General features: G+C 28.9%; 1 protein-coding gene across 1 annotated transcript in view; it reads left to right on the plus strand.

Moving 5' to 3' along the window:
* AhcyL2 (Adenosylhomocysteinase like 2) overlaps positions 1-16,328 on the plus strand; it is a 59,815-nt gene that overhangs the window by 18,272 nt on the left and 25,215 nt on the right. The gene's annotated exons all lie outside the window — the stretch shown is intronic.

Here is a 16,328-nt window from a genome sequence, read left to right on the forward strand (position 1 = left end):
AAACTTTAGGACATATTTTGTTCAAACGTTTTATGGTATACTAGCAGACCCGGTGCGCTTCGCCACCCCAATTAGAAGAAAGAAATAGTACTATTAAGTCTCCGTTTGTGAATCTAATTGTAAATGTCTAATTTCATATTTCTGGGTCCATTATTATAGAAAATGCAAAATGTGTTCCTAATTTTAAATTTTTATGTTTATTATTATAAAATATTCAAAAAGTACCATTGCAATAAGGAAATAGTACCATTGATTATCACTTTTAAATTCGCATTCACTAAACCATAACCCGTCAAGTTTGAATTTTAGATTTGTATATCATTTCCTATATTATCAACCAATTTTGTTTCTATAATACTTAGATATAATAAATTATCACAAAACCGAAACCGATCGGTTTTTAATTTTTTAAAACCGAAACCGCGGTTTTGAAATTCTTCGATTTTTTGAAAACTCTAGGTCCATTATTATAGGAAATTCAAAAAAGTACCATTAGAATATATAAAAAGTACCAAAAATCCCCCACTTGTGGTTTCCCACTCACTCGGGTCCATATAAGCTTAATTTCATGGCTTTAGGTTCATTGGTGTAGAAATTACAAAAAGTACCATTCGAATAAAGAAAAAGTACCAAAAAGTCTCCCCTAGAATTCTAACTCACTTAGGACCATGTAGTATGCTTAATTTCATGTTTTAAGTCCATTGCTATAGAAAATTAAAAAAAGTACCATTAGAATAAACAAAAGGTACCATTAGGTATCAGCTTGAATTTTCAATCACTTAGGACCATATACGCTCAATTTCATATTTCTAGGTCCATTATGTTATAGAAAATTCAAAAAATAACATTAGAATATAGAAAAAGTACCAAAAAACACCCACTTGTAGTTGCTCACCCACTCGGGTCCGTATAACCTGTATTTAATGTTTCTAGGTTCATTGGTGAAGAAATTACAAAAAGTACCATTTGAATAAAGAATAAGTACCAAAAAGTCTCCCCCTAGACTTCTCACTCACTTAGGACCATATATGTTTAATTTCGTGTTTCTAAGTCCATTGTTATAGAAAATTCAAAAAAGTACCATTAGAATATAGAAAAAGTACCAAAAAGCAGCCACTTGCGGATTCCCACTCACTCTGGTCCATATAACCTTTATTTCATATTTCAAGGTTCATTGGTGAAGAAATTACAAAAAGCACCATTCGAATAAAGAAAAAGTACCAAAAAGTTTCCCCCTAGAATTCTAACTCACTTAGGACCATGTATGCTTAATTTCATGTTTTTAAGTCCATTGCTATAGAAAATTAAAAAAAAGTACCATTATAAACAAATAAACAAAAGGTACCATGAGGTATACGCTTGAATTTTCAATCACTGAGGACCATATACGCTTAATTTCATATTTCTAGGTCCATTATATTATAGAAAATTCAAAAAGTACCATTAGAATATAGAAAAAGTACCAAAAAGCACCCACTTGTGGTTTTCCAGTCACTCGGGTTCATATAAGCTTTATTTCATGTTTCTAGGTTCATTGGTGAAGAAATTACAAAAAGTACCAATCGAATAAAGAAAAAGTACCACAAAGTGTCCCCATAGAATTCTCACTTACTTAGGACCATATATGCTTAATTTCATGTTTCTAAGTCCATAGTTATAGAAAATTCAAAAAAGTACCATTAGAATATAGAAAAAGTACCAAAAAGCCACACTTGTGGTTTCCCACTCACTCGGTTTATATATAAGCTTTATTTCATGTTTCTAGGTTCATTGGTGAAGAAATTACAAAAAGTACCATTCCAATAAAGAAAAAGTACCAAAAAGTCTCCCCCTAGAATTCTCACTCACTTAGGACCATATATGTTTAATTTCATGTTTCTAAGTCCATTATTATAGAAATTTCAAAAAGTACCATTAGATGAACAAAAAAGTACCTATGGTACAGTTCACACATTTTGGTACCTAAATATTATCCCATATTCCTAACACTAACTTCACTCAAATACATATCAGCTAACTTTAATGTCGATAACTGAAATAATTTAAATTTTAAAAAAGTACCATTAGGAGAAAAGTACCAATTTCCCTTTTCTTACTTGAACACCCCTCAAGTTTGAAATTTAAAAATATTCCATTTTGCCAAAATTGTTTATGCTACAGGCATGTATCAAAATATTAAAATCTGTGTTAATGTGCCCAAGAATAAATATGTTTTAAAAAAAGTACCAAACTGTTTACCCGGATTTGGCCCAATATACACCTTGGTACTCGAGTTCCAAATAACACCCTGTTAGTTAATTTTTGTATGAATCCAGGAACCAACATTAAAAAAAATTATCAAAATTGGCTTAATAATTTCAAATATAATGTATTTTCCCGATTGTATCCCCTTTTTGGTACCTTTTTTATCCCCATTGAGGTGGTACAATTTCATTGAAATAAATTTCTGTAACGTGGTGGGAGCTCATAATAAAATATTCGTATGTCTATGTCAAATTATAGAAAAACATATTTTATGAAAAAGTACCAAAAATTAACACAATTTTTATCCCTTAAAGGTTCGAATTTCCAAAAAGTACCAAACTTATATTTTTTATTTTTTGTTAATTAAAGAATACGATTTAAAATTTGTTTCTATGTTTATTGGTTTAAAAGATACATAGGGTGCAAAAAAAGTACCAAAATACAGTTTTTACCCGTTTTCTCCCCTAAAAGTTTGGAATTTCCAAAAAGTACGAAACACCTGTCAGCTTATTTTTTAAATGGAGTAACATGCTATTTTAAGTTTTTTTATATCTTTATTAGTTTTGAAGATATAAGGTTACCGAATTTACCCGTTTTTACCCTTTTTTACCCCCTAAACGTTCGAATTTCCAAAAATCCCTTCTTATCGGATCGTTTTGGGGAGGGAGGAACCCACAGTTAAAATTTCGTGATTCTAGCTTCAGCCGTTTGGGCTGTGCGATGATGAATCAGTCAGTCAGTCAGTCAGTAACGTTACTCTTTTATATATATAGATTAATGGGTATATATTGTTACGAAATTGTACTTGAATTCATATATAACGATTTTAAGGGCCTATTTAAAAGTAGCATAATGCTGTAACATAACAGTGCTGTAATAGCAAACTGTAACATATCTGTGGGCATTATAATATAAAATGGAGTATGTATTAGTAAGATCTAGAATATTCGAATTTTGACAGTTAAAGAACAATCTAGAGTGCAGATGTCAGTGTTATAAATAGTGGCAGAGGTTGCAGTCGTGAGTCGGTTTATCAGAGACGCTTTTCGAATAAACATCAACTGAGTGCCTTAAAGTGTGCTGTATTTTTCAAGTGAATTCGTATACATTATAAAGTGTCTGTATTTCTGCGAATTTATAAACGTGTATAAAAAACATTGAGTGACTATTTAATTCTGTGGTTGTTGTACATTTTAAATAAATAAAGAGTTGTTACAATTTTCAAACTACTAAACGGCTTTTATTTGCAATCAAAAGTATCCGGTTTATTTAAAGGAAATATACCAAACGTTTTGAAAAGGTTAAAACATAACAGTATATTAATAGGTATATATTAATATATTTTTAATGGCCTACACCACCATTGTGGGGAGGATATTATCCGTTTGTGAAGGTGTTTGTAACGCCCAAAAATATTAGTATAATACACCTTAAAGTATACCGATCAACTCAGAATCACTTTCTGGGTTGAAATCGGTTCATTATTTCACCCCCATACAAATGTCCTCCCGAAGTTGAACTTTATTCGTCATTAATGTTCAATTCACATACTAGGTATCTACACAAATTGCGCTCATTTACTTAATGTAAGGTATTATATGGTCGGTCTTGACCGACCATACTTTCTTACTTGTTTTAAACTAATATTGTTTAAAGTTATCGCTTGTGATTTGCGATAGATACGGCAGAATATTGTCCTTAGAGTTTCAAAACTATAATCATACTTTAAGTTAATTTAATTTTGTTTTTATTACTTTAAATTTATTATTTTATTAATTAATTAATACACAAAATTACATGTGCAATAGTTATTTAATTTTATTTGACCTTTTAAATTTATTTTAATATAATAATTATTTATGCTTAAGGTCTTTTTTATAAAAATATTTAATTTTTATTTCAATATTTCGCTACATCAATGTGTAGCATCTTCAGGAAAAAAATGTTGTTTTTGTTATTTCAAAATATTTGTCATTTAAAAAAGTATATGCAAATTTTAAACATACAAACAAAAATATTAAAGTTAGTTTTTTAAATGAATATAACATAACAAACAAAAATATTGTATTTATAATTAGTTGTGTTATTTCTTATGTACTAGATGTCTGTAAATTTGAGCTACATTCTCGGTATCTGCTTTAAAGTTAATTCTTTGTGTTGTTGGTATATTAATTATTTGTAACATTTCTAACATATAACGACGTTTATAGTTATTTTCTGTATTTAATACTGATACATTTTCAAAGTTTGGATAGTGATTAAATTTTGCACAATGAGAAGATAAAGCAGTTTTTTGTGAATTATTGTCTCTGTATTTTTGGTCAGATTTATGTCCAGCTATTCTTGTTTTTAGTTTATTTTTCGTTGTACCTACATAAACTTTATTACAATTTTCTGTATCATTTCCGTTACAAGGTATTTTGTATACTATATTTGACCTATCCCACTTTTGCATTTTATCTTTTGTCCTACTGAATAATTTATTTAATGTGTTATACGTTCTATATGCCATTCTATATTTATTAGTATCGAATATTTTTGTTTGTTATGTTATATTCATTTAAAAAACTAACTTTAATATTTTTGTTTGTATGTTTAAAATTTTCATATACTTTTTTAAATGACAAATATTTTGAAATAACAAAAACAACATTTTTTTCCTGAAGATGCTACACATTGATGTAGCGAAATATTGAAATAAAAATTAAATATTTTTATAAAAAAGACCTTAAGCATAAATAATTATTATATTAAAATTACATGTGCAACATATCCCAATCAAGCAAAGAGAAAATTGTTCGAACAAACTGGAAAGTCGTATGTACGTCAAAATAGTTTTTGTAGTTTTATGTGAAATTAAAAATACATTTAGTGTTCCTGGATCGACTGATTTTAATAAGAACTGGAGAGATTTACGGAAGGAAACTAGATTTTCGTTAATAGTCATTTTAATTGTCCGTTGTTATCAATGATACATATGTGCTGTGGAAATATTGTAGCATTATGAAGAACTGTTATGAATTCGTCAGCATGTGTGACGGTGCTGCTTGCAAGTTACTAGTTACTACATTTTTTGAAAAATTAAAACAACGAAGAACTAATAGTTCTGCACCAATCCATAGATATCTATATATGTATTCAAGAGTGGTTTCTGTTAATAAATATTAAAGGTATAAAATATCAATTTTAAAAACACAAGTGTTACTATTACTTGTGTTTTTAAGATCAAATAACTATTGAAAACATTTTTCGGGAAATATATCAAATTATTCTGCTAAGTTTCACTGAATTATTGGCAGTATTAGTGCATAATTTACCTTAAAGATGATGCAATTTATAATTGGTGACAAATAAATTAAGAAATACAAAAAGCTAATTTGGTCAATTTATTCCAGAATGGATTTTTTTCATATTTCGTATCTACACGCTTTTTGTTAACTTTTTTCTTAATAATTACACAGTCCAACATGAAAAAATATAACCACATACGGACACCACTACGTGATAAAAGACCAAAAAAGAAGATTTTTGCCTAAAGTCATGCACCTTTTTTATGGGCCCCAAAGATTTGGTGCCTCGGTGTCATTTTTGCAAAAAAGTAATAATTTTCTCATATCAAAAAACTAAAGGAATAAGTGTGTGCCATAAACTATTAAATTATTATAAACTAAAGCATACTTTTAGGCAGTTTAAAAAATTATTTCTAAATTTATTTCGAATTTTTTAAAGTTTTTTGCGATTTAGATTTTCAAGATGAAGTTTTTTGATTTTATGTGTTCTCAATTTTTTTTCTTTATGAAAAGGGCTACAACTTCGCCTCAGAGAGTAAATCGAAATTCCGAACTGTTTGCAAGATATGAGTCTGAGGAAATGATCTTATTTAAAGCCATAATAAGGATTCAAAAAACATCAATTGTACTCATTTTTGATGCAGAATCGACTGGTGAAATCATATTTGCAATATATTAAACCGTTTTTGCTCTACAAAAAATTGTGCTCAAAGTGCCCGTATTTAGGTGCGTTAAACCACCACAAGGAGTGAAAATTTTCCAAAAAAGGACTCCATTATTTTGATTTACGCATAAACCTTCAAACAAATTTACTTATCTGTACAGATGTATATTGTTGCATGAGAGGGTGTCATCCAATGTAACCTCCATTTTGTTGTACTCAGTATGTTGTTAAATGTATTATTTTGCAACAGCATCACATTTCAAAACATCCCTTTCATGCAGGGGATGATTGCAACAGTTATAGGTTTTAATTAAATGATTCGCGCCACGAATAAAAAACAATCAATATGTGATTTTATTCAATTAACGTAGGAAATGATGGTTGCAAGTATGAAAATTCTTTAGACGCCATTAAAAAAATTAACATCCCCATAAACTTAACATCGCATGAATTTGAGTCGTAAACTTAAATTGATGCTAATTTTAAATTTGTTAACACCTTCATGGTATTTATAAAAACAAAAAAAACTAAAATTAAATTTGACTTAATAGAAAATCATTTGATGTAGCATTAGAACTAGACAATTTTTTGAATTGCAGGAAAAGAAAATAAAGTGTTTAAGCTTTAATTTAAATACTTTGAATTTAACTGAAGGAAAATCAAACGTTAAAAGAATACAATTTTCGAACTAATCCAACGAAATTTACATCAAATCATAAAATACCACAATAGTTTCCATACATAACACAGGAGAACTCTGATTCTACGTCATAGGGCTTGTTATTTTTCATAATTTTAGTCTAATAATAAAAGAATCAGGCCAGAACGCAACTTTGAAATTTGGATCGACAAAAACAAAAAAATCCTGAAAAATTATCTTCCTAAGTAAATATCTATATAAAGCCAGTATATAGCCAACATGTAAGGCTTTAATTTAAGCGTGAGATCAAATTCCGGAGATATTAGCCGAATTTTAACAAAAGAAAAAATAGTTGGTCTCGTTTTGCATTTCAATATTAGTAGTAGTTGTTGTATTAAAAAATATTTGAAAACTGTAGCATATCATAAGGCATACATGTATTGTAGAAAATAAATTACAATAATTTTGGTTTCATAAATTGTTTATACTAGTGGATACTCGGGTTCCTAATTTCGCGGACTTTTTCCAATCCCGGGAGGAAATTAAAAAATCGTTTCATTCCCGGGAATTTTTTAATACTAAATTAAACCAAAAATTAGTTATTTTTTTTTTTAAATAAATTGATGTATAAACTATAAATGAAGAAGAAAACAATAACTATATTTCGTTGTACAATATTTGCCTAACCTTTTTAAGAGTTTAAACTTAAATAGTGGCATTTGATCGGTTTGTCAAACTCGTAGTTTTAATCTGTTTTCTATTGTTAAATCTGTAAAACATTCGTGGATGGTTTCGAAAGATAATTTTTTCTAATCCGAGTGTAATTAACGAATCTGCATATTGCAACTTTAAAAAGAACATTTCCCAAAACCTAGCTACTACGCTAAAAGAATGAAATTTCGATTTTGTTACTATGTATTTCGAAAGGCAAAGGAACTTTCCATGTAAATCACTTTCTTTTAATTTTAAATTTTTTGCAGAAAAACCAACAGTCATGAAAAATTCCAATCTGCAGAAAAAAAAACTTTCCAAAATGTCAAATCTTTTGATTTTTTAATAAAAACTTTTTAACACTTTTTTCGTATTTTCATTTTTTACCACTCAGTTTTTACTAAAGTAGAAATATACTTGTCTGAGTAGAAACTGAAACTAATATGTCGTATTTCGAATTCTATAGTTTTAGGGCCTGTTCAGAAACACGAAAGGAAAACAATTTCAAAATGTTTGTATGCAAAACCCTCAAAAATTATTTAAAAACAGAGTGATTTTCATACAAAAATTTGAATATTGTTTTCCTTTCGTGTTTCTGAATCAGGCCCTTAAAAAAAATTATTTTCGAATTAGCAAGGGAAATTAGTCGACGAACACATCAAAAAGTATCATATTATGTGTAAATAAACACATTTCTTTATTTAAGGCCTGATTCTGAAACACGAAAGGAAAACAAGTTTAAAATTTTTGTATGAAAATCACTCAGTTTTTAAATAATTTTTGAGTGATTTTCATACAAAAATTTTAAAATTGTTTTCCTTTCGTGTTTCGGAATCAGTCCCTAATTCTTTATTTTTATAATAAACTTCTTTTTTTTTATTAAAAATATTTTTGTAAAAAAAAGTACCGAAAAGTGGGAACAATAAGGGGTCTATTATACGTTCAAATTTCAAAAAACTGCCAAAATCCATTTGAAATTTTTTTAGATGGATAACAATTCTATTTAAATTTAATTTCTGAGATATGGAATACAAAAGAGTACTGGGTTTCCGCTCGTTTTATCCCCTTAAAAGTACAACCATCAAAAAGAACCACTTATTTTTTCATAAATTCAGATTATGTTGGATTTTTGGTGCTAGCTTTATTAGTTCCTGAGATGTAGAGATAACGATTTTATCCATTTTACCATATCCATATCCCTCCTTAAAATTAGAATTTTCAAAAATCTCATCATAGAGGATCTACACATCGGAAGAGGTGCCTATATACAAAATCTCAAGACATACAAATTTTCATATGTTTAAAATTGATTTACATTTTTGTGTGGAAAAAATGGAAAATTTACCAATATTATGTACATCGGTGTTTTAGGTGTCAAAAATCATCTTCACAAAATTTTCATTCTAATGAAACCTGGTTTGGAGCTCATCGGTTGGATCGGTTGGCTTCAGAGTCTATAACGGACATAGGTTGGTAGAAACATTTTTTTGTGTTTTATATACATTAGAGTGGGTCAATTTTTTTCTCGACAAAGCGGTTATCAAAATCGTAATCTACGATGAATTCTAAGAAGTTTTGCCGAAGAAACCATGGGTCTAAAATCAAAATGGAGCTTCCCATTTTTAACGCGAAAATTGTCCTTTCGTATTTTATATTTTTGTTTAAATATGCTAACATTTTATTGAGACTTTTAAGAAACTTGACTATGTTTGGACTTTTTTAAAAGGAAAGAAAGGCAAAAAAGATGAATCTTTGCAAATGGAGAAAATAAACAATAAACTTCACCCGAGGATGGTTACAAAATCTCATATTGTGGTTGTGCGAGCACCTAAAACCGATATTTTGGGTCACAGTGGGGGAAATGAAAAATAAAAAAGGTGCAAATAAATTTGTAAGTTCTAAACCGATAATCCGATTTTAATAAAATTTCTCTTTCACGGCTATAGAGTTGTTACTGAGCTTAAGTTTTAAATTCAGACTTTCAACATTAAGGTGGGGCGGAGCCTCTAGGCCCCAAATTGGGGTGTCTCGGGTATATTAAAAATTAAAAATGATGCCAAATTTTTGTTCTCCATCCGATTTGAAAGATTTGTACATATGTAGAATCTACAAGATGAGAGTTACAAAACATACTGCTATAACTAAATTTTATCTTTTATAGTTTACGAGATATTCACCATTGAAATTTAAAATTTTATATTTTTTACCTACCTTGGTCTGTATTTTTGCAAATAGCGGATCAAAATCTCTCCCGATTTTTTTCAAATATATATTTTTTAATTAACAACTAACTTATTAGTATTATAAGGAAAGAATTATTTCAAAGTCGATACCAAGTTAAAAGTTATGTGCACTTAAATTAAAAAAAAAATAAAAATAATTTTTTTTCGCGATTTTTTTAAAAATCCCAAAAATGGTATTTTTTAAATTTTTGACTCTGTTGACGGGACCGAGATGCGGGCTATAAATTGCCTTTGCAAAATATTTAAGAACATATTGGGGCTTACAAAAGAGGATTTAATTTTTTGAAAGCAGCTAAGCGATAGGAGAAAATTTAGCATAAATTTAAAATTTAGATAAAAAATAGGTCTACTTCGGAAGGCTCTTGACCACGCACTTATACAAATATTGAAATTATTTTTCTTCTATAGTACTTCCCAAAATCTTACCGTTGAGAAAAATATAAACGCATTATTTATTTTGTTTTTATTTTCTGTATAACTAAAAATTAATGTAAGTACTTTTTTCAAAAAAAAAATCGCGAAAAAACAATTTACAATATTTTTATTTTTTTTTTAATTTAAGTGCACATAACTTTTGACTTGGTATCGATTTTGAAGTAATTCTTTCCTTATAATACTAATAAATATATTTTTAATTAAAGGATATATATTTCAAAAAATCGGGAGAAATATGGATCCGTAATTTGCAAAAATACAGACCAAGGTTAGTAAAAAACACAAAATTTTAATTTTCAATGGTGAATATCTCGTAAACTATTAAAGATAATATAATGTTGTGATAATATTTTTTGTAGCTCTCTTCTAGTAGATTCCACATATATATAAATATTTCAAATCGGCTGGAGAAGACAAATTTTGCATCATTTTTAAATAATATACCCGAGACACCCCAATTTGGGTTCTTGAGACTCCGCCCCACCTTAATTTTGAAAGTCAAAATTCAAAACATATGCCTAACAACGCCTCCTCAATAGTCGTGGAAAATTTTATTAAAATCGGATTATTGGTTTAGAACTTACAAGTTTATTTGCACCTTTTTTTATTTTTCATTTCCCCCACTGTGACCCAAAATATCGGTTTTAGGTTCTCGCACAACCACAATATGAGATTTTGTAACCATCCTCGGGTGTAGTTTATTGATAATCTCCTCCATTTGCAAAGATTAATTTTTTTTCCATTCTTACCTTTCGAACAATCCCAAACATAGTCAAGTTTCTTAAAAGGCTTAATAAAATGTTAGCATATTTAAACAAAAATATAAAATACCAAAGGAAAATTTTCGCGCTAAAAATGGGAAGCCCCGTTTTGATTTTAGACCCATGGTTTCTTCGGAAAACATTCTTAGAATTCATCGTAGATTACGATTTTGATAACCGCTTGTTGCATTTTTTTGGCTCCATACAAATTGACCCACTGTAATATACATACATACATATTACGGTTTCGAAAAAAAATTAAAACAGAGGTTTTGTTTTTTTATTGATTGAGCTAAAACTCCTAAAAGTATTTTCAGACTAATGTGCGTATTAATACATTTCAAAATTAAAATATTATTGAAATCAAAAATATTATTGAAATCATTCGGTATGTCAAGAAATGGTATTACAAATATTTTATTATTTTGGTTATTGATATTTTTCTGCAAACTTTATAATTTTTTGTCATAATAAGAATCTACATATCTGAATCTATATGTTGTCAAAATTTGGAGAAATTCTACTTCCACAAAGTGGGTCAAAAGATCAATTGAAATATTACTTTTGTTCTAGATGTCTACTAACACTCAATTATTTCGAAATGGCATACAAATTATACACTATTGTTTTATTAAGGGAACGATATATAAGTTTGTCATTCCGTTTGTAATTTCCACAATATAATTTTCCGACCCAATAAAGTATATATATTCTGGATCCTTCTAGATAGTTGTATCGATTAAGCCATTACCCTCTGCCTGACTGTTCAAATCAATTTTCTGAAGATCCCAGATATCTTCGGGATCCAAAACTTCAAAAATTCTGTCAGACATGGTTTCGAGAAGTTTCCTATTTAAAATCAGCAAAATCGGTCCACAAATGGCTGAGATATGAGGAAAAAACAACGACCACCTCTATTTTTGACCTATGTCTGGATTACTAAGTCATTTATATAGACAATATTGATATCTAATGATAGATATTTCAAAGACCTATGCAACGACGTATATAAGACCTACAATGGGTCAAAATCGGAAAAAATATTTTTTAACCCGAATTAATTTTTTTTTTTATTAAATTTAAAAAATTTAAAATAACAATTCGGAAAAAAATTTTTTCCAAAAAATTAAAAAACAACTTTGGAAAAAAAATAAATTTTGTTTACCAAAAAATATTTAAAATTTGTATAAGATTTGGCACAGCCGAATATAGCTCTCTTACTTGTTATTTGTATTATTTCTATTTATAAATACATACCCGATACTAGGGTTCTATAGTTGAAACAAAAGGTCGACTTTTCGAACTTTCGACTATTGGTAATTTATGAAAATTAGACTTTCGACTCTTTAGTTAAATCGATTTTTTTTAGCCTTGGACATCCCTATTCTAAGATGACACAATTATTATTTATCTTTCTGTAATCAGAAACATATGTGTATGGGCTTTATTGAATGAATTTGATTTTGGACGAACAACCAAAAATTCGCAAGAGTTTAAAAAAATGTCATGTTTGAGGTGCCCCACCTTGAGACTCCACATCGCCGCTCCTGGGGGTTTTATAGGCTGATTTAAAAATATTTGTATTCTGATCCACTGTGTATTTAGAGGTTGAATGGACAGAAGGGCCAACTCATTTTTAAATAAAATGCATCTGATCATAATTAATTGTGTGGGGTCTATGACAAATATTTGTATGTCTTACTACCGAATGATGAATAAAAAAAATAATAAGTGTCCTCATGTAAACGCTTAAAAGCCTCGCAAACTGTGCAATCTGTGAATTTTTACACTCTCGCAAATGAAATGTCAAAAAATGTATGGAAATTCGTTTGCACAACTCCGATAAGTTTGCGCGACAATTTAGACTCGCAAACTTGAATTTATTGTGCATTTGATGAATCAGCTGCTTTTGTTTACTTTTATTTATAAGAAATAAAAATCAAATAAAATATAAAAATTTTGTGCATGTGAAAATTGTGTAACATTGGAACAGAATGATTGTATTAAATGACATTGTGTATGAAAACATTAACCAACAGCTAGAACATAAACAAAGTCCTCCAAACTATGTATACCACCGTTTGTTCCAAAGATTTAACTTTCATTCAACATTTTAAAATTAAAATTTATACAATTTGAAAAAAAATTATTAAAGCTTTTGTTGAAATTATGTATTTTTATTTGACAAATATAAATTTTCTGTATGAACTTGCACAAAATTGAAAAGGTGGGTTCATGAAACATGTCGCGCAAATTTGCCCATTTGCACAAATGGGAAACTTAAGCGTTTAAATGAGTAACCTTAATAATAAAGTAATCAGATAGAAATACATTATAGCAACTATTATTCGTCAATGTTATATTTATACCCTATACCACCATTGTGGGGAGGGTATTATGCGTTTGTGCAGATGTTTGTAACGCCCAAAAATATTAAAGTATACCGATCGAGTCATAATCACTTTCTGAGTCGATTAATCGATGTCCGTCCATCCGTCCGTCTAGTTGGCTGTCTATGTAATGCTTGTGCGTAAATTACAGGTCTCAATGTTAAAGATATTTCAATAAAATTTGGCACATTCTACTATTTCGGCCGAAAGACGAAGCCTATTGAAGTTGGCTGAAATCGGTCAATTATTTACATATCCCCCATACAAATGTCCTCCCGAAATTGGACTTTATCCGTGATAAATGTTTAATTCTTATAGGTATCTACACAAATTTCGCTCCAAATAAGTTTTATATATACGGAAATAATGTCACCTAATTATATGATGATCGGTCCATAATTAGTCATAGCTCCCATATAAGGCCCGCTTCCGAAAATCACTCTAACGAGCAAAAATCTATTAAAAATGCTGGCATACACATACAATTCAACACTAATAACTTTCATATAGATTTAAATAACATGACCTAATTAAATGGCAATCGGTCTATAATTAGTCATAGATCCCATATAATGCACTCTTTTGAAAATCATTAATTAAAATATATTATTAAATTTTAAAATAAAAATTATGTTGCTCATTTACTTAGTGTTGGATATTATAGGGTCGGGCTTGACTAACCATATAATAATATTTTGCACAACGCTCTATCTGGGATACGCTTCACTTTGGAACGAAGTATCCGAAATTAGCTTGATTTGTCCTCGGAATCAAAAGATGAGCAGTTCATTTGGTTCGGAATCCTTATGTTGCCAGAAAGATAGGAAAATAAATGTCATACAAATGTTTCAAAAAAAATTTGAAAAATAACCCACTTTTTTAAGCCTACATCCAATAATATTATACATATCTGTTGTTTTGAAAAAAACATATCGCACTGTTTTCTCTAAAGAGCGTCAACTCAAAATTTTTAAATTTTGAGTTGACTCTCTTTAGATTAACCAGTGCGATATATGTATTTAAGAAAAACTAAGTCGTAAACATATTTTCGGAAACATTATAGACCAAGATTTATTTTGAGATGGTAAAATTTTGCCGATTTTCAAATAACGAATAAACCGATTAATTTGTGTCGGTTAACCGAATAACCGTAATTTCTTTTTTTTGCACTTTAACAATTTTTTTGTTTTTAATTTTCCATTTTAATTCAAATAGAAATGTCAAAGTAAAATTACATATTTTTTCGAACATTCAAGAAATATGTTTAGTGAGTATTATAATAACTGATATATTTAATTTACATGTAATTGTCGGATGAGAACATAATAATAGAAGAAACTGGAGACACTACTGAAACAAGTTTTTATCACAACTTATCGAAATTATTAAAAGTATTTAAAATCTAAAAAGTCCAAAAAGGACTCCAATGGTGTAATGGAGGATTTTATATGCTTAGAAAAAACTAAAAAAATAACTGACAAATTGGATATTCTTTATCTTGTCTTACTTTCGATTTCTCCAACGTCTACAATCAGCGTGCGAGTTTTTTCCAAGTCGAGTTTTATTAAAACTATAGAAAATTATTTACTTTTTGGTTGAATTGTTATGTTTTGTTTATTTTTTATGTTTTTGTTCTTTTTATTAATAAAATACTTCAATAAGTACACAAAATTCGTGATTTAGTTTCAGTTTAACATTTAAATATAAATTATTCGGTTAATCGAATAATTTAAAATTAACCGATTATTAACCGATTAAATCTAAACCCCGATTAATTATTTGCTCGATTAACCGATTAAACCAGAAACCCGATTAATTGAATACCCTAGTATATACGATTTGAAAGTTTTCTTTTGTATCATTAAAAAGGAACTTAACTGTTTGTTAACCATCAGTGACGTATTTTTTTCAGTGGCAATTCCTAATACAAAGCTAAATAACTTGTCTGTTCGTATTCACGTTACATTTGAATGTGTTAAATATAAATAAATAACTTATCGAAAAAAGGTATGATTGTTGGAAAATTTTTCCACAGTTAGATTTTATTTATTTTGATATATTAACATATCTACGCTATAAAATAAAGTGGTAAAATTTCAATTTCACATTGAAACATGTACGAAATGTTATGCCGTTTATTACAACTTGTAGAAATTTAGTTAAATAGAGTTCTTTGATTTAAGATAGTAAAAACTAACACACTTCATTAAACTGAACATACTCAGCAAAAACGTTTTAATTCTGGAACTTAGCTACACTTACACAATATCATTTTAACGCGGTGATGTTACCCAGCGGGAAAAAATGATAGGACTTCAGTTTGTAGGCCTTCTAAAAGGCATACTTACACATTCTAAAAGATCCGATACTCATTCCACACTGCCTGCTCTTAGAAGGTGTTCAAGAAGGCCTATGAATCCCCTTCTAATAACAAGTGGTTAAATAAAAATAGTCTACATCAAAAAATAAAATACTCTGCATCTCTTTGATTAACTCTCTTTACAAAATTTACAACAATAAATAGCTTGATGTGGCTTCTTATTTATTTTTGTTGTTTTTAAGTATGTAATCAGAAATTATCATGTTTCAAAAAATTAAACAAACAACTTCATTTTAATTCTATTTTTATTTTAGATCTTCTAATAATACTTTAAATAGGTCTTCCATTGTAGACGTTCTATAAAACTTGAAAATGCACGACTTTTCATAGGCCGTCCTTTGATGCCTTATTCTAATGCTGTTTTTCTCTTTTAGGCACTTTATTAGGCCTCTCATGTAGCCCTTCCATAAGACTTTGCAGGCTTTGCAGTAGTCCTATCATTCTAGGCATTCCATATGACATTCCCCTACAGGGCTTTTGATTATATCAGTAATAACAGGTTATTGTACAGGCATAAGACCATATAGCAGCCCCGCGAATAGCCCTTCCAAAGTAGACCTATTAATATCC

The sequence above is a fragment of the Calliphora vicina genome, chromosome 1, assembly GCF_958450345.1.
Source record: "Calliphora vicina chromosome 1, idCalVici1.1, whole genome shotgun sequence".
Taxonomy (NCBI): Eukaryota; Metazoa; Arthropoda; class Insecta; order Diptera; family Calliphoridae; genus Calliphora; species Calliphora vicina.